The sequence below is a fragment of the Lynx rufus genome, unplaced genomic scaffold, assembly GCF_022079265.1.
Source record: "Lynx rufus isolate CCGP_SWC_20201006 ecotype Redwood Valley unplaced genomic scaffold, mLynRuf1.p SCAF_7, whole genome shotgun sequence".
Taxonomy (NCBI): Eukaryota; Metazoa; Chordata; class Mammalia; order Carnivora; family Felidae; genus Lynx; species Lynx rufus.
This window is the reverse complement of record NW_025814889.1, coordinates 84,831,950-84,853,743: the sequence shown is the minus strand read 5'-3', so window position 1 is coordinate 84,853,743 and position 21,794 is coordinate 84,831,950.

The following is a 21,794-nucleotide window of genomic DNA, read 5'->3' as shown; positions in this document are numbered from 1 at the left end:
CTGAAATTTCATCCTTGGGTATCCATGTCAAGGAAGAATACCAGCAAGGAAGGAAGTGGCTTGTTACATGGAAACTTTTGTCCAAAGCAGGAAGTCTTTCTCTCTTTCCTGCCAAAGTCGTATCATACTTTCAAAGAATGGACAGATCTGAGTTTAAGATTATAGGTTAGTTAAAGTTCCTGGTTCTGATGGCAGGAAGACGCAAAGGCCGAGTAGAAATTTCTGACACTAACGGTCTGTGAATGGGAAATTTTATAAGCAACTAATTATGCTTGGAAACAGTGTTGGTTTTATGGAAATTCTCTAGGCTCAGGAGCACAGGATGCCCTCTGGGGTGTGAGAATCTAGAGTGATGATATGAAAAGAAACTTGAGAAAGATTAACTTCTCTTCCATTCTGAAGCAGGGAATGATGCATCACGCTCAAGCCATGGTGCTATTTCCAGAGCAACATGGACTCTGCCTGTGGTGTTCTAACAACAGCGAGACAATTAAGAAGGCACATATGGCTTTTAGGATGCCAGTGGTCCTCAATCCATTGTTTTATTCATTTACACCTAAATAAATAATACCCTCAGAAGTCATTTCAGATGCAAAGCTATTAATATACATATCTGTATGTATGTATATATGTAATGTTTATATATGGGTGTATAATTAAGCAATTGTCCTTTGATTTTAAAGGAAATACATTTATTCATTAAATAATCATTCGTTAATTAGCTATTTGTAGATCTCCACTATGCTAAGTACTGGTAGGTAGGACATAACTAAGTGATTTCTGTACTTAAGGAAGTCATAACGTGGCTGAGAAGCACAATGTGTAATTTTAAGCAGTAGTTTCATACATACTGAATGTTTTGCAGATTGCTTTCGTATATGTTATCTCATTTGCTACACGGTGTTTGGGACATTTTCAGCTGAAAGAGACGCAGAGATCGTCTCCTCCACCAGGTGTACAGATGAGCAAACGTGACACTGTGACTTGCTTAGACAATTAATATCGGAACCAAAATCTTCTGACTCAAGAGCGACGTACAGACCACATTAACTTTTCCTGTGCAAATAGATATGCCAATGCATCTTTTTTCTTTGTAATATACATTTAATATTTAGTTTGTCCAATTCAACTCTAAGTCTGTCAAATGACTTGAACTACTTTTCAGAGATATGAGGTATCTCTGATATAAATCATATTTATGAAGAACACTTTAATTTACAAAGCTGTGTATATATTTTAAGGGAAAATTAAAACATGTGTTTCTGATTCATTTACAATTAACCCAATCTTTTACTTTGAAATAGTTATTTGATGCTTAGATGTTTCACTGTGGCTTCAAGATAGTTTCTCCCAAAAGTGGAAATCATAGTTCATTAAGATGAAATAAATTTAACCCCAAAAAGCATCATGCATGCTTCAAAATTAGTTTTCATAATATTTTATTAGATTTCAAACTTAATAGAAACTGTTCATTGTTCAAACTTACTCTTCATTTAAATTTTTTCCAAACTCCTTATGTGCTATATAAAGTGATTTTATTTTACATTTTCTCATAATCCTTAAGAATATGTATCTCACAGTTATTAAAATGGCTTTTGTTGTCAAAAAGGAAAGAAGGGGGAAAAATCACTGGCTTATTTAAAAATAATAACAAGACTTTTAAATGAATACCTCTTTTCACCATTCAGACATGAGTGAACTTGGCATTAAACCCGTTGTTAATTCAATCCATCTGTTCAGTGCCCACTACTTTATTTTTAGTGCCACCATTTAAAGCCACCTGAAATATTTCATAGTGAAAACTACCAAAGAGCATAACATTCCCAATACAATAAACATACAGATGCTCACCGATGAACCATCCCTTCCGACGTGGTAACGTTTATCTCATGTCTAACACCAAATACACCCTTTGAAAAGAATTCTAAAAACCTCGTGGCAGGGAATTTTAACCACGAGTCACGTGTTCTAGTCAGCGTGGCATTTGACTATAAATCATTAATTTAGTGCAGTGCCAAATATATCTACGTCGTCGGTTTCAAAAATCACCGGCAAAATAGAAGATGGGGGCATCCGTTATCAACGTGTACGACCGTACGGGACGATGACGACAAACAACCTCCATAGGCTTGCGACAATTCTGTACACGGGGTCGTCTGCAGCGGCGAGCACTTTGTGGAGCTCAGGCTTCGCTACTGTCTCCAGACCCACCGGCATCCCGCTGACCGGTGGAGGGAAAAACCCCACAGCGACAGCTGCGCAACACGGAGGCAAGCGTGGTCAGCCGGGGACAGCAATCAGCGAGCCTCGCCGGTCTGTGCCCAGGCTTTCCCTGCGGATCCTCCTCTTTCCAAAAGAGCCCCGGGAGTTTCTCAAAAAGGCCTGATTGTCCTGCTTTGGACCACAGTCTCAGTTTCTATATACTTCAGAACCAGAGTTTCCTGTTTCAGCCGAGAATCCCTGGTATTGATTTTGAAAGCCAAAATCAGAAGTTGCCCATGCTCTAACACTTTGTATTTTACGGGAACTGGACATCAAAGGTACGTGACCAGGTAGTTTTTATTTTATGAGACCTTGCAGTTTTGACTTCTGGGATAATATGCTTTGTGCAGAGTTTTTTGTTTTTTGGGTTGTTTTTTTTTTTTTCTTAGTCTTTTCACTTCTAATGAGAAACTGAAAGCACTCGTGAGGGTACAGGAGGTAAAAACTTGTGCAGGTAGGCGCACAGGCCTTTGCGTGGCTGGTTTTAAGCGTAGCTTCTAAAGGTAATTGTTGCTATTATAAGAGGCAGCGTGGTCTAGTGGAGAGATGACATGAAGTCTTCAGGGCTGCAAGTGACCTACCTCGGAAAGCGTATAGGTGAACTCTTTTGCGCACAGAGGCAGTGTGACAAGGTTCAACAATTCCCTGAGTGCCAGCGAATGGCAGAAGTGGAACTCAGGCTCTGAATCCACGTCTGTTCTCTTCACTCCAGTGGTGTGGGAGTCAGAAAACGTGGTCTTGGCTTTCCGCCAACAGTGGGCTCAGTTTCTCCTTCTGGGAAATGAGGGAGGGTAGACCAGATGATTTTCAGGTCCTGTGTAATAATAAAATTCTGAGCGTCCGAGGCAGAAACTTGCACATTTTGATCTGGGAAAGACAAATTTATTTTGAAAAAAATGCAAAATTCCATATTTCCTCTCCTAATCCTTTTTGAAAGATGGACATAATCATTAAACGAGATGGGGGCGGAGACCTGAACATGCCTGATATTCAGAAACTGATAGCTCTTAATGTTTTCATTTCTGCCAAGGAAGCAGGAATATTTCCACTCCTTTTGCCAAAGTGTCTTCTACTCTATTTCCTTCAGGACTTGGGCCCCTACTCATGGTCCTGACATTTTCTTCTCTCCAAACTCAGTGTGCAAACCAGAGGCAGGAGAGGCTTAAAGAGAGGAAGCAGCAGAACCACGAAGGATTTGGGGTGGGGAGATTCTGAGGTGTTCCTAATGGAAAGAAATCGCATAATAAGCAACAACAAAACAGAAAACAAAAAAAAAAAGTTAAATCTTTTAATAGTTCACTACTCCAAACACTTAAAGAGGTCAAATGAATGTGGGGGGATTTCCTGATAAATTCCAATCACCCAAGGGTTAGAAAATGTTAAGTATTCAGTTAGCAGTGCCCAAGGGCACAAAGGGAAATATCTACTACAGCTCTGAGGATTCTCTATGCTTAATTAGACCACCCTCCAGGGTTAAACACAGCTGATACGCAGCTAATATTCCCACCTTGCCTATCATGTATCTATAATGCATCTTGCTGCAAATCACCACTTGGGACCGCTTTTTAACTCCTGGTTGTTTTCCAGATACTTGGAAGCTGTCGCCGTGTATGTGACATACATGAAGTTATCCAACCAGTGGCTCCAAGCCTTCCAGTAAGCTGAGCCCCAGATGAGCTTTTCTTCCAAAGCCCATGTGAAATGAACGTGACCACGTCATACGGCAGGCTATTCTCAGTCAACAGATGACATAAAAAGGAAGAGTGGGCAGCTTCTTTTTTAAAATATTTTTTAATGTTTATTTATTTTTGAGGCAGAGAGAGACAGAGCGCAAGTGGGGGAGGGGCAGAGAGAGAGGGAGACACAGAATCTGAAGCAGGCTCCAGGCTCTGAGCTGTCAGCACAGAGCCCGATGTGGGGCTGGAACCCACGAACTGGAACCCACGAACTGGAAGATCATGAACTGAGCCGAAGTCGGGACGCTTAACCGACTGAGTCACCCAAGCATCCCAAGAATGGGCAACTTCTACTGTCTAATACCCAGGAATCCCGCTGGTTTAAAGAAACGATCCCTGGGGCAAGATCCTATCAGTGGCCAAGCTTCTGAGCCACAAGGGTACCGTTTGTTTCTCAGGAGCAAGAATCTGTACCCTGCGTCCTCAACGAATGAAGGCACCTGCAAACAGAAATTCAGTTATACTTTCGGGAACAGGTTACTCATGCACAGGATCTAGCCCCAAGGTTAATAATTGTCTCAAGGATCCATGAAATTGTTTCTGTGCTCAGAGGGAAAAGGAGAAACGAGGGAACAATTTGGGCTACTATATTTGCTTTCCCTTATGGTAATGCAGAGCCCTTTCTCTTTCAGGACTCCAGGAATAGTTTTCGTCTTGAGACAATTTGGGCTAATGGACTGTGGACTGGCCTTCTGGGAGTTAATCTGGAGTTTACTGCTGACTGGCAGACCAATCTGCAGCTAGCTGCCCCCTTTGCATTTTCAATTTCCTTACCGGAGAAATGGGGATAACTATATTTGCTTCTGCACCTCACAATGGCCTTTGTGATTAAGTAATTAATGTGCGTAAAGTTCATTGAAACCAGAAAGAACTATATAAATGCTAAGAAGTATTATTATACCAAATCCCAATGGCTTGTCTGGTTAATTTCCTGCTAGGCCAGACAAAAGGAGAATTGAATTGCATTTGCAGGGTGGAGGTGACAGTGTTTTGAGTCTGCTGTACCATGATTACTTCAGATTGTTTACAGCAACTTTCAAGTGTGATTTTTCCCCCGAAGACAAGAAGGGTTTAAATTAAATGACATTCTTTTATCCTGTGACTATGGGAAAGATCTATTACTATGGTTTCAACCTAAATTTTACTTGACACCGGCCTCCCTTTTATAGTCAGCAAGAATTTACTTAGTACCCACATATTGAACATGTGTAATGAGAGAGACCAAAACCCTTCACTTTGTTAAGCAAACTTTTTAGCTCAGTTTGTTACTGGTGTGTGTCACGCTCTAAGATTGATACCACGCTGAAAAAGACACAGCCCTGCTTTATAGGAGGTCACAGTCTAGTTGGAGAGATAGACTCCTACACAGAAAACAAGAATGCAAGGGCTGCGGGAGCGTCACCACCTGGGTGCAAAGGCTCTCCCAGAGTAAACTTCCGAACATAAAAACCCAATCATGCTATTCCCACTTAAAGCACAGTATTCAGGATAAAACATGGTTTAAATAAACTTTATAATCTAGCTTCTGATTAGCATCCAGCACCATTTTTACCTTCTCTACCTTACACCCAGCAGCAGGTGATCGTTACGATTCCTTTCCGGCTCAGCAAAACCACTGAGCTCGCCATCACTTCCAGGCCTTCGTATATGCTGCTCTTTCGGCAGGAAAAGCATTTCCTCCCTTGTCCCCCACCCCCCCCCCGCCCCATCCCCACCCCAACCCCCACGGCCGACTCCTTCCCCTTTGCCTAGTTTCTGGCTTACTCCCAGTGCTTCAGATTTCAGTTCAGAGTCCCATGGTGAACCTTCGCGGATGCCTCGGGCCATTCTTATGTGACTCTTTATCAACTTGAATTTCTCCTGTGTTAGCAATTACTACCTGGTAGTGTAACTGCCTGTCCTCTTGTATTTTGCGCTAGACAGTTAGCTCAGAGACAGCAGCATATATCGCTGATACAACACCAGCAGAGCAAGTATAAAATAGATACATTTGCGTGAGTGAATGAATGAATGAGTGTGGATGAATGAATGAATGTGGAGTCTATAGGGCACAGTAAATACATGGGAGTGAATGAATGAATAAATGTATAGTCTAGCAGTGTGCCCCAGAGCTGTGAAGTGCATAACTCAGCTATAAGAATACTAAATTCCTTCTGTTTCATTTCTTCAAGATTATTTTTCATCCTGATGAATTTACATCTAAAGCTACAATATATAGCTAAGATCACTTTCTTATAGGGTGTCTCCCGTGCCGTGCTGTTTACACGATAATGGGTTTCTAGGTTTTGTACAATGCTATTATAACAAAACTACCAACCTCAGGTGACATAGAAGTCTTAGTGTACATTTAATTATAACATTAAATTGAGTTTCTGTGTATTCCATTTCATTGCTGGGGGGGGAGGGGAATAGATTTATTTTTAGTTTGATCACACTATCCACATTGAGTAAGATACGTTTTTCAAAAATTTTAATGTATGTTGTCAATTTTCATTTTCCCTGAAAATCCATTTTGACATTGATCCAAACCCATTCTGTAAAAATGGTATTTTACTGCGTATAATTATGTACATCATGTTGCTCTACAGCTGTTCTTTAGTATTTCATCAATCAATCAACAACACTTATTGAGTGCCTGCCAGGCAAGTGCTCAGTACCAAGGTGGAAGCCAAGGCGGAAGACAGAAATAGCATAATTAGCCTGCTTCCTGGCCTCAGGCAGTGTGAAATCTAGTTAAGGAGTTAACTGACATGTACAAACTGATTTCTACAAATCTAAATGATTATGTGATGGCTTCAAATCTCTACGCAAACGTAAGAAAACATGACATGTATTTTTTTTTCTTTTTTGCTTCCTTGCTACTCCAATGGTGGCCTAAGAACCAACAGTGCCGCCATCAATGAAAAGCTTGTTAAAAATGGTTCTCAGGCATGATCCTGGAACTCCTGAATCAGAATCTGCGTTTTAACCGGGCCCCTGGGTCATCGGTATGCATGTTAAACTTTTTGAGTCACTGTTCTGGTAAAATATTTTTCAAAGCAGTCAACAGATGACCTGCATCAGATCACTTGAAGACACTAGTTAAAAATGCAGATTCAGCTGAGACCTGTAAAATCATACTTTCTGAGGGTCAAACCCAGGAGTGTGCAGTTCCGTAAAGCCCCTCCCCCCCCATTTAAAAACCTTGGCCATCCTACCTAGAAATGAAGTAGAATTTAATAATTATGGAGTTGTAGTTCTTTTTCAATAAGTAACATGCAAATATATATGTAAGCATTGAATAATGCATTTGTAAATGTTGAGGAAGAATAAAAGAATGTTCTGATACATGTTAGACTGATCACAAAAGTAAAAAAAAAAATGCTTAGATTTGCCCCCTCCCCCCAAAATTAGAATTGTATTCCAATGCATCTCAACTACATTCAACAAATATTCATTTAACATCTGCTGTGCGTAAATTATTGTATTATTGCTACAGTGATTCATTAACTGAATGTTCATTTATTAATTTTCTATTATGTGTCAGGGGCTGCATTGGTAAAACAGAACTGTGATAGGATATGGACTCATTCCTTAAGGGAAACTGGTAAAGGAATATTTTGGAGTTTTCTCAGCATTTTGCTTGTATCTCATCTCAAAAGAGGGAAGGAGGGCAGAAGGAGGGTGGTTTGTGAGAATCTCGTAAAGAATATGGTTTGTGAATATCTTAACCTTATTAGAAGAGTAAATATCATATTGAATATACTTTTGTATTCCAAATATATTTCTTGGAGTTTATTCATTAGATGTAATTCCTTATTACTGAGACTAGAACACAAATATTTTGGCTTTTATTATTGCTAGTCTTTGCTATGTAAGTGTCTCAGGCAGAGTAGGCTAAGTTATCCTGCAGGAACAGACAACCTGAAAATCTCAGCGGTTTAACAACAACAAAGTTTATTTTCGCTCATGCTTTATGAGCATTTTATTTGACAAAAGAAGCCTTTATGGTGCTCAGTCGGGGTTGGGGCTGATGAAGTCTTCATGTGATACAGGTTTCCATGTTTGGGGAATCGGGGTTAAGAGAACACAATAGACAAGCATAATGGCTAGTGAATCTTCTGTCCGGAAGGGACACACATCACTGCTCATATTTCACTGGCCAAAACAAGTCACATGGCTGCCCAAACTCAACAGATTGGGAATGTATCATCCTTGTGCATGAAGAGGCACCAAATATAGACAGTCTATCATAGTAAGCAGATAAAACAGTTGATTAAATGGTCATTAAGCCAATGAGACTGAAGCTCCAAGTTCTAGAGTAATAGTGAAGGCTATGGTTTAGCGAGAAGCAAAGTTGGGGGAGGAATAATTAACAGGGTAAATCCCCAATGAGTGGAGTTGCTGTAATACGCATCTTACTTGTTCAGCAAATGCCCTGAGACTCAATGTAGTCCCTCGGACTTTCTGCTTCAAACAAATAACTAATGAATTAGACCCAGCTATATTCAAATCACTATCCAGAGGAGTCATTACTCTTTTCCATGGCCAACCATTCCTTTCCCAAAAGGAAACACCTTAATGTCACAAACACTTAGTTTGGCCACCAGAGATCGTTCTCTTCCCCTTTACCCATCACACCCCTCCTCTTGTCTTTATTGAAGTGCCTGCTGTTAAGAATGCTTTGCTGCACTAGTTTATGCTGGTTAGGGAGGAGTGGGATAACCCATTTCCCACAGCTCAAATAAAGAGAAGTTTTCTATATATCACAAACAAAAATTACAATAGACAAAGGACTTCCGTTTGACATGTAAAGACAGTGCTGAAAGAAATGGGTAAAATACATTTTTTTTTCTTTCAGGTATCCCACAGTCTCATGTTATATAAGAATGTGCAGGAGTAGAAAAATGATCATTTTTTAGAGCCGAGTGTCTGAATACTGAAGGGAGTGAAAGCCGAGGAAAAAATGTTAAAATGAGACCAAATCGCCTGGGGGCTCCATTGTATGGCAAATAATGGACAGATGTGGCCCGCTAGTTAAAGAAAGCCAATCTGGTGGTGGTAAGTATTCAACAGTGTGGAAGGCCTTAAGTCACAGGGACCAAGAAGGAAGATGCTCTAGTGGTTGGACAGGAGGGGCTGACAGCAGAAGAAATTAAAAGACCTGTTGACCGACAGGAAGCAGAAGTGATCGCAAGAGGGGTCCAGACGGACCACCAATCTCATTCACTCCCTCTAGGAAGTCTCTACCTATTTGAGAATTTTCCACTGGGAGACCATTAGCACCAGGATTCAGGAAGTCCACCTGAACGTAAGACCACCATCTAAATAAGACTTTAGAGCTTTTTTCCCTCAGGGTTTTATTTTAAGAGGAGAGGCATAACCATACCCTGGTTACCAATGTCAGTCATTGCCCCTGCGGGTGCAGTTGCAGCCAGGTAGCAAGCTCTCAGGCCTCATGTCTCTGGGACTCTCCCTTGGACATCTGTGACCTGACAACGCATGTGTCCCTTAGAACCATTCCAGTTGTTATTTATTTTCTGGCCAGTGAAAATCCCGTTCTTGTCTATGCGGCATTATTCTTCTTCATTCTGTCACTGTGGAACAGGGGAACAAATTTCCATGATTCTGTGGCAATACAGAGATTTTAGTTCTGAAATCCCACAGCCCAGAGAAGAGACTGTTAGACTTGTTTGAGTTGGTGAGACCTTCCAAGACCATGAGGGCCCCATAACGAGCAGTATGCGCCCGTTTGGCTCCCTCTGGTCGGTGAAAAGGCTGAAGAAAGTGTGAGGGGACCCTCAGAAGTTGGTAAGAGGATGCCTTCAGTCTCTTTCTCCGAAGCCTCTTACTCGAGTGATATTTGTAAAGCTCCTCCTGCCCATGGGTAACATGTGTCGCTGGAAAAGGAGAGACGGAGAAGGACAACGATGGAGCAGATAATGCAAGGAAATGAAGGAAAGGAGATAAGGGAGGAAAGGAAAAACTGACAAGATAAAGAGTTATGTTACCGAAATAGGAAGTGAGTTAATCTATTGAGAATGAAGGGTGGCGGATCAAGACATTAGCAAGCTGGCACTTTTGATTTCTAACAGTGATGTGGAGGCATTTGGTAGGGCAGACATGATCCGAATTCTTGCCATGCTGAGGACCAGCTGGCAGGCCAGGGCAGGGATTTGCCATAGATTCGCTCACCTGCTTTCTGACGTCCTGGAGGGACAGACAGTCCTAGGTGTGGGATCAGTGTGGGACAAATGAGGCACAAGGTGAATAGTAGTTTTCAGAAACGTACATACTGCTGTTTCCCACTTCACCCAGACCCCGATAAACACACTGGCGAGCAACTATGTAAGGGTCCTGTGATGTCAAATAGGGAGTCAGATGGGTTTTGACAGGATCGGTTGCCAAAGTTGTACGCTCTTGGCTATGAAGGACCCCACTGAGACTAACAGAATTTGTATTTTACTTCTAGGGTTTTTCTCCCCCTTAACAATGGGACAATGCAAAGAAATTAAAGTAGGGAGGGGAATTAACTTATGGAAATTTTATGTGATATTTTAAAGAGGGTAAAAGCTGATGTCTTCTTGTTCCCCTTTAAATGCCAATTTAAATTGGGTCTTTGTCACATTACAGTCCTACTTAAGGTCTTCAACATTTCTTAAGTGTACAAGTCCCGTGAGAAGGGAGGGACTGAGAGAGACACACAGACTATTATAGAGCTATTTTACAAACCTGAAGGTAGGGACAACAATTGCCACATTTTTTTTTTCATCTTCAATTCTGGAATCGGTATATCTCTCAAGAGAAAACTAATTCCACCACCTATGATCCTTTTATGAGTCCTTTACAGTTAATTTTTCAAAGCCACGTTTTTCAGATAAGTCTCAGATAACAGACAGACTACAGGCCTCTTTGTTAAGTCGCTGTAAAAGGTAATTCTTCGGATGTGAAGAAACCGTACTTTACCTCAAGTTATTAGAATTTGTTCTTGAGTTTGATTCAACTCTTGAGTGTCTCGGAGCTCATGGGATTTCAGACATGAAACAACCTGCTCTCCAATCTAATTATCAAGCTAAGCTTTCACTGACGAGGTATATTTTATTTATCAGACACTTATGTCATCAAAGGTTTTAACCAACTCTGTATTGGGCAAGACCTGGCTACCTTCCAATTTATAATGTGCCATCTGATCACTCCCGAGCCACAGGGCCAGCAATTACCCAAGTCATCTACACTGACACAATAAAAACAGATTAGCTATCTGAAACAAATGGATTTACAATTAGGTCATTAAGAAGATGGCCACCCCGCTCACCCCTTTTCTCCATCTCTGTCAGAAAGAAGGCCAAACGAGAGTGTGCTCATTTCCCATTGTTTCTCCCCTTCCCCCTGAGGTATTTGAGTGAAAAACCTATAAGCTTTTCCCAGTGCTTTTTATCTTCTGCCAGTCTCCTCCGTCCTGCCGTAGGTCATTTAAATAAATGCTTGCTGCTTGAATCCATTTGTCCTGGTGGCAGTGATTAATGCACCTGTTTGGTTTAATTTTATATGCATTTTATATCACCCATTGTGCGTTTGCAGACTTATTAAAATAAGTGCTCCATCTTTTCACACATGGTCAGTAAGCATTTTAGGTACATAATGCATATGTGAGTGTGTATCTTATTTTAAAAACTGTTTCCTTTTCCATCGAAGATATAAATACCCGTAGCTCTAACTACCTACAGTTATGTGTGTATTCTAATGTACATGCTACAATGCAAAATGAAGACAAAGCTTTGAGTTTAATAATGGGCTTTATTAATTTAAAACAAAACAGCTTTAAATTTTAACTCTTTATCGGCAATGCATTAGGTTTCCTAATAACTCATCCAGAAACAAATAGCTACCCTTTTCTTAACAAACACCTGAGGGCTGGGAGACTTTATAATACAAATTGGTAGGCAGGATTTTTAACTGACTTTTGTAAATTGAGTTTCATTAATGTGGAAAGCTCCATTTTGATTTTAGGCAAAGACTGTTCTACCCTTTTACTTGCAAAGTGTATTTAGTGCCGAGACGATTAGTTCAAATCCTGGACCAGCCAATCAAAATTCTTAAGAGAATCCTTTTATCTTTGATTCATGTCAAACAAATAAATCTGCAATAAAGATATACAATCCATCTGCTCTTTCCAGCTCTGTCACCAGAAATACAAGGACCGTCAGTGGACCTAGTGGATTAAGTTACTGATCTCAAAACTTCTGGTTTTTTTTTTTTTTTTTTTAGTCTTCAATACACTGAAGGCAATGTTTGCTCTTCAGTAACTGTCCCTGCAATTTGAATATGGTGCCACTAAGGAGCACTATGAGCCAGAGAGTGTTCCCCAAGAATAATTATGACCACACACACACACACATGTGCACACACACACACACACACACACTACTGAAAGGCTAAAGTTAAAGGCACTTGATTGAAAGATTGTGACCATCTAGACCAATAGTTTCAACTATGATCTTTAAAAAAAAAACCCAAATTATTTAAGGATTCTGCAAAGTTCTGCAAACTTTTGATTCAAGTTTTAAAATTGGGGTGCCTGGATGGCTCAGTCGGTTAAGCGTCTGACTCTTGATTTTGGCTGAGGTCATGGTCTCATGGTTTGTGAGATGGAGTCCCACATCTGGCTCCAAGCTGACCATGTGGAGCCCAGCGGACAGCCCGGAGCCTGGGGTCTGCTTTGGATTCTGTGTCTCCATCTCTCCCTGCCCCTCCCCACCCCCTCAAAAATAAATACACATTAAAAAAAAAACTTAAAAAAAATAGAAAACATAGTTCTTGCTCTCAAGTTCACAATTCAGTTTGTGAGGCAAGCTTATCCAGATAAAAAAATACTGCAAGTGATATGAATAAAACAAAATTTTGTAAGAACATATAAGAAAAATACTTCCTAGACTGGAAAGGAAAAGAAGACTGTGCTGAATCTTTAAGGATGGATAGGAGTCAATGAATTAGATAAAGATGGGAAAGCCATTCCAGATAGAAGAAGTCATTAGTGGGAAGCTTCCAGTAAGTAATACAGTATGGCTAGAGTTCAGGGTTTAATGTGGGGGAAGGAGTGGAGATGTTGAAAGATGAACTTGGAGAATTAAGTAGGATGAAATCAAAGGGGGCTGTGTGTGCTTTGCAAATAGTTTGTGTTTTGGTATGAAGGGAATGAGGAGTCCTTGCAGATTTTAAACAAAAGAATGACCTGATAAGCTTGGGGAAATAAATTAAAAAGGGAAGCAGAAAATGGATGAAGTAGGCGATGGGTATAATCCAGACAGAAAACGATGAAGCCTGAAGTAAAGGATGTGGTAGTTCCAGTGGCAATGAACTTGAATAAATTAAAGTGTTTTGCTATGGAGTTAGGAAAAGCTTTTATCCTCTGATTATGGAGGATTATAATACAAATTTGGGACTGCTGGCAAATTTGTCCCCTAACCTAAGAGGCCAGTCTATGGTAAAAGATAATGACACCATAATTCACAAAGAAATAGAAGTGAGAGATGTCCGTCGTTGTCCAAATGTTACCAGCAAATTGCTCTTTGCACTTTGTTTTTTCTCTTTTCACTTATAACTAAGTGTCCTTGAATAATGCAAACAGGAAAAAAGAAAACAAACACAGCACCTGCTTTTAAACCAAAGATTATGATAAAACCTGACCCCGTGGAAACCTCAACTTATAACCTCTTTGGGTCTTTCTTTTGCCACTTATTAGGTACTTACAGTTGCCAAAATATTCAGGTAGTCAAAGGGAGTTCCACCAGAGATCATGTCTTTTCCTTGTCCCTTTTCCCACAGTTTGCAGTTGAGGACTTACTCATTCACTTATTCAGCAATTGTCCATTGACTGTCTACCCCTCCAAGCACAGAGGATAAAACAGTGGGGGGAGAAAAGAGCTTATATTTTCATGGAGGTGTATAATGTAACCAAAAACTGTAGAGAAATGAGGCATTCTACCCTATGGAAGAGAGTGGATTTTCAGGTGTATATTCCCCTGTAAGTTTGACTTCCTTGAAACATTGCTCAATCTTTTCTCGGGCCCCCCACTTCTACCCTTGTTGGGCCAACTGTTCTAGATCTGCTAAGTCACTGCATATTTCCTTGCTCATTTATTTCTGTCCTGTCATGTTTATAAAGCTATATATTCTGGTGTCATCTTTTCTTACCAGCTATGTGTACTTGGATAAATTACCTCCTTAGCCTCAATTTCCTCATCTGTGAAGTAAAGGATGTTCCATGAGTATTAAATAAAACAATTCGTGTTGGGAGCTCAGTATAGTGATGGATACGTAGTAATATCTCTTAGCTATGTTGTTGATGATGGTAATGATAATGAAGAGGAGAAGGTAATGAGAGAGAATGACTATGTGTTAGACATTAGAAATTACTGAATCTCTTGAGGTCCACAACTTTTTTTTTTTAATAAAGAGCCAGATGTGACTATGCCAGGCTTTGAAGGCTATATGGGTTTTGTGGGAACTGTTCAGCTCTGCCACTGTAGTATGCAAACAGTCATAGACTATATCTAAATAAATGGGCATGTGTCAAAAGGTGGGAGAGGGACAGTAAAACATCCCCCAAACTGAGAAGGCACTTTGCCCCACTTTGTACAAAGCAGGCAACTTGGTACAATTTGCACAATTTTATTCAGGGTAACTGACTGATGGGAGGGTGGGGCGTGGGAGGTCAGGGAAGGTCAGGTGAACCATGGTCCAGCTGCAGTAACGCTCTGCAAAGTCTGGACTCTAGTACACAGATTTTATAGAGCGAGGGGATGCACAGAAGGTCTAGTAGTGAGATCCAAGGGTTTATATGCACCTAATTGACAGCTAACGTTTAATAAATCTCGTGGTACCACCTATGCATCAGGAGGGGCAAAGACTTCATTATCTTTAACAGATTCATGGGAGGCCAAAACAACAAAACAAGCCTTCCCTACCCTGACTTTGGCGGGCACTTCTGAGGTAGGTGTGTTCATCTCCAAGGGGCCTAGGACACGTAGCCCCAAGAAAGGTCATCAAACAAACATGAACAAGAGGAAGGGCCAAGATAGAGTCAGTGTTGTCAGCACTCCTGAAGCGTGGTTGTGTTCCAATAAAACTTTACTTACAAAAGCATTTTGTGGGTCAAATCACTGCAGGTTTGGGCTGCAAATTATACTTTCTTAATCCCTGGACTGGATCATAGGGTCTCCAAGTCTAGGAGGGTTTGTGAAACAAATTCATGCAACCTAAAGGATCAGATACCTTTTAGACAAAAGCTTTGGCTGGCTTTCAAAAGGAGCTATTTAACTTCTGGGATAGTCAATTCAAATAAAGAAAAAAAAATCAAACTATGCATTAAACCAAATAGAAAATGTAGCATAAACCCTTGTCTGCTTTGAATATGTCTTGAAATTATACTGTAAATTCCAAAAGCGCTGAAAAGGTAAAGATCATGAACAAATGTTATAAAAAACAATGTTCAACAATGAGATTAGGCCTAATTGCCTAATTGCTGATGGCCAAAAGTCCTTTAAAAGAAATTTTAGAATGAAGGTGAAGGTCAAGGCTCAGTTGGCTAAGTGCACGACTTTGGCTCAGGTCATGATCTCATCATTCATAAGTTCAGGCCTTGTTTCGGGCTCTCTGCTGTCAGCGCAGAACCGGCTTCAGATCTTGTCTCCCTCTCTCTCTGCCCCTCCCTCACTCTCTCTTTCTCTGTCTCTCTTAAAAATAAAATAAAACGTTAATAAAAGACTCATACTTTATGAGATTTAGGAAGAAAGCAGCAAATAATAGTACAGATAAATGTAAGTTAGCTTCTGTTAGTTGTTTTAATAGTGCACACTTAATACATCACCACTTTTTTCTCTTAAAGCTATCCTTTTTTAAAATTAATTTTTTTAATGTGTATTTATTTTTGAGAGAGAGACAGAGCAGAAGCGACGGAGGGACAGAAAGAGGTAGACACAGAATCCAAAACAGGCTCCAAGCTCAGAGCTGACCGCTCAGACACTGTCAGCTCCAAGCCCAATGTGGGGCTTGAACTCACAGACAGAGAAATAATGACCGGAGCTGAAGTCGGACGCTTAGCCGACTGGGCCACCCAGGCGCCCCTTAAAACTATTTTTTAATCCATGGTGCCATTTTACTATAGATGGCATCTAAGATTTGAAGAAATACAGTATTCCTTTCATAAGAAAGTTTGTTTCAACAGAAATTTTGTTAAGTAGAGTTAAAGCTTAGGAATGCATTGATGTTTATCCAATACTGTTTAAAGGAGAGAAGCTGATTCTGGCAGACGGGAGTATTTCAGTGCCTAATACAGTAAACATGGTAATGGAAGAGAATACTCTTCCAAGCTTGACTAAAATATTCCATAGAATATTCCATAAAGTAGCAACTCTCTTCTACCAGATTTGGTGTTTGTCAAACTACCTACTAATTATTCATATGATTTTCTAGATACTCGGAAAACAGAAATAGATCATGCTCCCATAATCTGCATTAATAATAACTACTACTTACTGAAGGTTGACTATAACTCTAACCCCATAAAAAGCACTTTATCTGAAGGAAATCATGACAATTTGATAAAACGGGACTACTATCTTCATTTCATAAATGGAGAAACCAAGGCTTAGAAAATTGTAGAAGGTTACACAGCTAATAAGCAGTAGACCTTAATTTAAATCCAAGACTGATTGTCTCTAATACCCATGCTATTAACCACTGCTTATTCTTGCCATAGGAAAGAAATAACCACCCACTGGAAACTATAAAAAGCTCTTCTGTGTGATAATCTCAGCTCTCTTGAGCTTGGTTGATGTGAACCAGTTTCTAAGACCACAAAGTTAGGAATATATCTTTGAACACCAGGTGTCCCAACACTGTAAGTGCCAAAAAACTGACCCTCCCCAAATTTCTCCTCAGTCATATATCTACCAGTTTACACCATTAGAGGAGTCAATTTTGTTAATGTTTCTAAAGGGTTAAATAAATGCAGGGTGCAACTGAGCATCAATTCTAGAACCAGATTGCACCTGCTCTCCTATCCCATTAGCCCCACTTACCAGCCATGTGACCTTGGATGGATTACTTACATCTAAGGCTACCCATTTATAAAATACTCATTTGTAAAACCCGCCTCATAAAGTTATAGTGAGGATTAAATGAGATAATCTATGTAAAACATTTGGTCTAGCACTCAGAACACAGTTCATGAGAAACAATCCCAGTTTCTGCCCACTTAATAGAGTAGTCAGTCCCATCCTAAGTTTCATTGCAAAATTTTTTCAGTGCTAGGATGATTTACATATGTCGGAAGCTGTACTGCTTGCTTTAGTCATGGAACCCAGAAGATGAATTAGCTGAAGTCAGATGAACAGTGTTCTCCAAACTTAGGCATTGCATTCAAAGACTGAGAAGCGTGCAATACTCTCAGACTGGCATTTACACCACACCAACTCCACTTGGTCAGATCAGCTTCTTCTGAAACCACACAGCAACTATATCATACATGCACATGAACATTTGTGAAAATGTTAATAAAATGGCTGTTAGTTAAATCTGACAGCTTTGAGGTTGGGGAGTCAATCTTCCAGATAAATACAAAATCAACTGGATAATTGCTCTAACCTGAACCAGGCCTTTCTGTCTGACTATGCCTGTTTCTGATATTTTTCTAAATACATGCTTATACATACCAATTAGCATATATAAGCACTGCTGCAAGTGATATGTCTTTCCTCTCCAGAACATTATAGCATAATTATGAGTTTTAGAAATAAAGACTTCCAAAATTATTTTGCAAATAAAGACACTTGAAAAGCTGATGGAAGAGGGCGACGTGGCATTTGAAGGTGTTATACTTTTTAGAGTCCAACCATAGCCCTTAAAATTAATTTCAGTCCCTGAGTGGGACACGAGGCAAATATTGCTACAGATAAAAATTGCAAAATCAAATAATTGCCTTGTCAAAAACTAAAATTAAGAAAAACTATTTAGGACTTATTTTTTCTCCTGAAAATGTTTATTAGTGTCTAAATATATTAATATTAAAAAGATGCTTTAGGTAGATTTACCATCTACCTAAATTTTTAATTTACTTTTGCTGTGTTTTAGGTTTCCTTTTTTTTCCATTATAAATATTCTCTGGAGTATCCATTACAAGTAGTTCAGTACATTCAATGTGCTATAATAAGTATTAATGAAGTATTTGCAGCTTATGGCACTTTCCATGCTTCTGAAAGCATTTTCATGAATAATATTATTGATTGCTAGACTAGCAAAATTTCACTGATCCTTTGAGGCCCAATTTAAATCCAACCTCCTCCATAAAACTGTCTCTAATCACCCCGGCTTAAAAGATATCTAATCTCTTTGAGTACATATTTTCTGCCCATGCATTTGTTTTTTATCTTTTATTCTCCATAACCATTAATAACTTAATTGTCTACTCATTTGTACATCTATTCACCTACTCATCCATTCTTTCATCTTTTAATAAACATTTCCTAAGTGCATTCTGTATGTCAGTCTTTATATGGCAATCTGGGGATGTTAAATTATATAGAGAGTAATTGCTTATAATAAGGATATCATATATAATATAACGAGAGAACCAGAGGTCAAAAAACCTAGCTTTGTCAAGGTGAGTCAGAGAAAGCGTTGCAAAGGAAAAGACATTGGGCCTGTGTCTTTCTGGATGCCTACAGGTTGCTAAGTGAAGAAGAGATCATTCCATACAAGACAGACTAGAAAGCCATAAAATGGCATGGGAGTTTTGAGAGGTGGACACATTTTCCCTGGGATTTCACCTCCTGACCCAGATGTACTACTTCCCTATGGCCACTTTCTTAGAAGCACCAAGACTTTGCCTGTTTACACTTGAATAGAAACACAGTCACCTAATTGCCTGCTTGGACAGGACCCTGTAAGAGAACTAGAAGTTAATCTTCCGAATATCAAAGTAATGAAATGCCCCTCTAAGTGAGACACCTGTTTAGACAGAATGCCTTTATTTGGAGGGCACAGAAAGGCATGAATTGAGAAATCTAATGTTAGTTGACACAGAGCTACAAAATCTGACCCTCTGGAAAAACATGTACAACGGCTGTCAAGAATAGACACCAGCCCTTTTGTGCAAGATGGATGCAATACTACATGAAGAGACATCTTGGTTAACCAGAATGCTCAGATTATCCGTGTAGACAGTTACCTAAAAAGTCCTTTGTTTCACCACTTGTAGTTGTAAAGCCTAAGTTTACTTCTTCTTTTGTGGAATTAAGTATACTAAAGATTCCTAAACCTTTTGCTAATCTGTAGAGACATTGCCTTGTGTTTATATTTTTGCACTTCAGTTACTACTGGACACTGCCGAAAATGCATAAAGGAAAGGAGACTGAGATGAATGGTCAGGGACTTCAACAAAAGACCTTGAGTTCATGAGGAAATCACGAAGTCAAGTGAGCGGGAGAAAAGAAAATTTGGACAATTGGATTTCTGCTAAATTAGTGTGGATGGGGGGCAGGGTTGTGGACTGAGAAGGGTATTTCCACCATTAAGCTCCATCTTGGTTAGAGTCAGACTAGTACTCTCTTTCACAATTGTTTTAAGCTTTACCTGTAGCTATGGTGGCAATCTGTTTTTCAACTAAAAATATGGATATGTCATCTGGAAAAGGAATTTTTGGTGATTGAAAAATGTTTTCAAATAAAGAGTTTTTAAAAATATTTTTAAGGTCACATTTCATTAGATATTTGCCAATTTAGCTTATTTTTGACAGTAGAAACTGTGTCCTAAGAGAAGCAGTCCGAAGATAATAATTTGTATTCAAGTAATTTATGAAGGAAGTTCCTTAAAAACCATGGAAGGGAAATGGGGGAAAGAACAATGAAGGAGAAGAAAGAAAGGTGAAGTATCCTGTGGCAGCCTGAGGGCAGGCCACCCACACACAAAAGACAGGTGCTGGTTATTGGAAACAAAGGAATATGTTTAAAAAGAGAAAAAGACAGGGGCACCTGGCTGGCTCAGTCCCTTAAGTGTCCAACTTCCGCTCAGGTCATGATGTCACCGTTCGTGGGTTTGAGCCCCACGTCAGGCTATGTGCTGACAGCTCGGAGCCTGGAGCCTGCTTCAGATTCTGTGTTTCCCTCTCTCTCTGCTCCTCCCCCACTCATGTGAGATCATGACCTGAGCCGAAGTCGGATGCTTCACTGAGCCACCCAGGCGTCCCCCCAAAAATTTTTTTTAAAGAGAGGAAGACAACAGAAAGAAGGAAAGAAAAAAAGAGAAAGAAAATAAGAGAGAAAGAAAAAGGAAGAAAGCAGAAAAAAAAAAGGAAGAAAGAAAAAAAAGAAAGGGAGAGAGGGAAACAAAAAGAGAAGAGGACAGTATAATAAGGGAAAGGATGCACGAGATAAAAGGAACACTGATACAGGCTCACAGGAAATGAGAGGAATCCAGAAAAATGCCAGATGTGTAATCTGATACTGATTTTAATTTTTCTTACATGCCTTGCTTACCACTTAGGGAAACTTCATTATTAACCTTATTAACCCCAGTATCCAGGGAGGCCAAAGTACTTTGTTGGGGCAGGGCTGAGTGCAAATCACTGCACCGTGTTCACATTCTATGCACTATTCTCCCTTTGGATGTATCTGTGACACCCTAGTAACATACGCTGAAGAAATTCTGTCCAAATCAATTAGCACAATCCTGTAATATGCTTTGGTTGACTCGTGCTTGTCATTTTCTTTTACATGCTTTCTGAACTTGAAATTTTGTAACCCACATTGGGTCCCCTTGTCATTAGCGTGAGGTGAGAGATTATGCTTCTGTATGAAATAGGCAGGTATGTATTAGTTTGATTTCTCATCGGGGGAGAGAGCCGTAAGGAAATTTGCATGCTCTGATGCTCCGAGATAACTTAAAAGTTATCTCTGCTTTACTTGACATTGATGAAACAAGACTATACCCACAGGCAATGGCTCAAGGTCACACTTTGGATTTCCCTTCATCTTTGATTTCCCTTCATTCAATCCCTGCAAATTTATATTGGTAAAATGAGCTCACTTTGTACTGAATGACCCATCTTAATGAATACTGATGTTGTGTAACTTCTCATATGCGTAGCTCTGTCAGACATTTACATGACAGTCTCTAGTGGATAAAACAGGTTAGAATATAATGGTTCTATGAATTCCTTTCTGCTTGTGGAACTAAATATTTCCACCAGCTTCACCGAGATTTTTAAAAAAGAAAGGAATTCTACATTCCGATAAAGATCTGTGCCTCAAACATTTCCTGCTGTCTATGTACTCAAAGCACATATCTTGATATCACTAGTTTTTAATACATGCAAAAATGCTACATTACATGTAAAGTTCTCAATTAATTTAAAGTATTTATTGTTATAAACATCAAAAAAAGCAACCAAATAAAACTTGAAATCAATTTTGCTTTTGAAACTCTTCTATTAAGACAAATTACTAGGTTTTAATTTTTTTCAAAAAATACTTTCATGCACATTGAAAAAAGAAAATAAAATTATATCCCATTCTCATTCTCTGGCAAAAACACCACTAAACCTCTCTGTGCGTGTAAAAAAAACCTTATAATGCATGCAGATAAGTATATAGATATATACATCTACAGGATTTCTATCTGTAAGCAAATATTGGATCATGCTATACATACTTTGCAAGTCGTATTATTACTAAATAATATATCATCAATAACTTTCCGTTCAAGTCCAGAAGACCTACTTTATTCCTTTTAAAATCTTTATAGTAGTGCGTAATATCG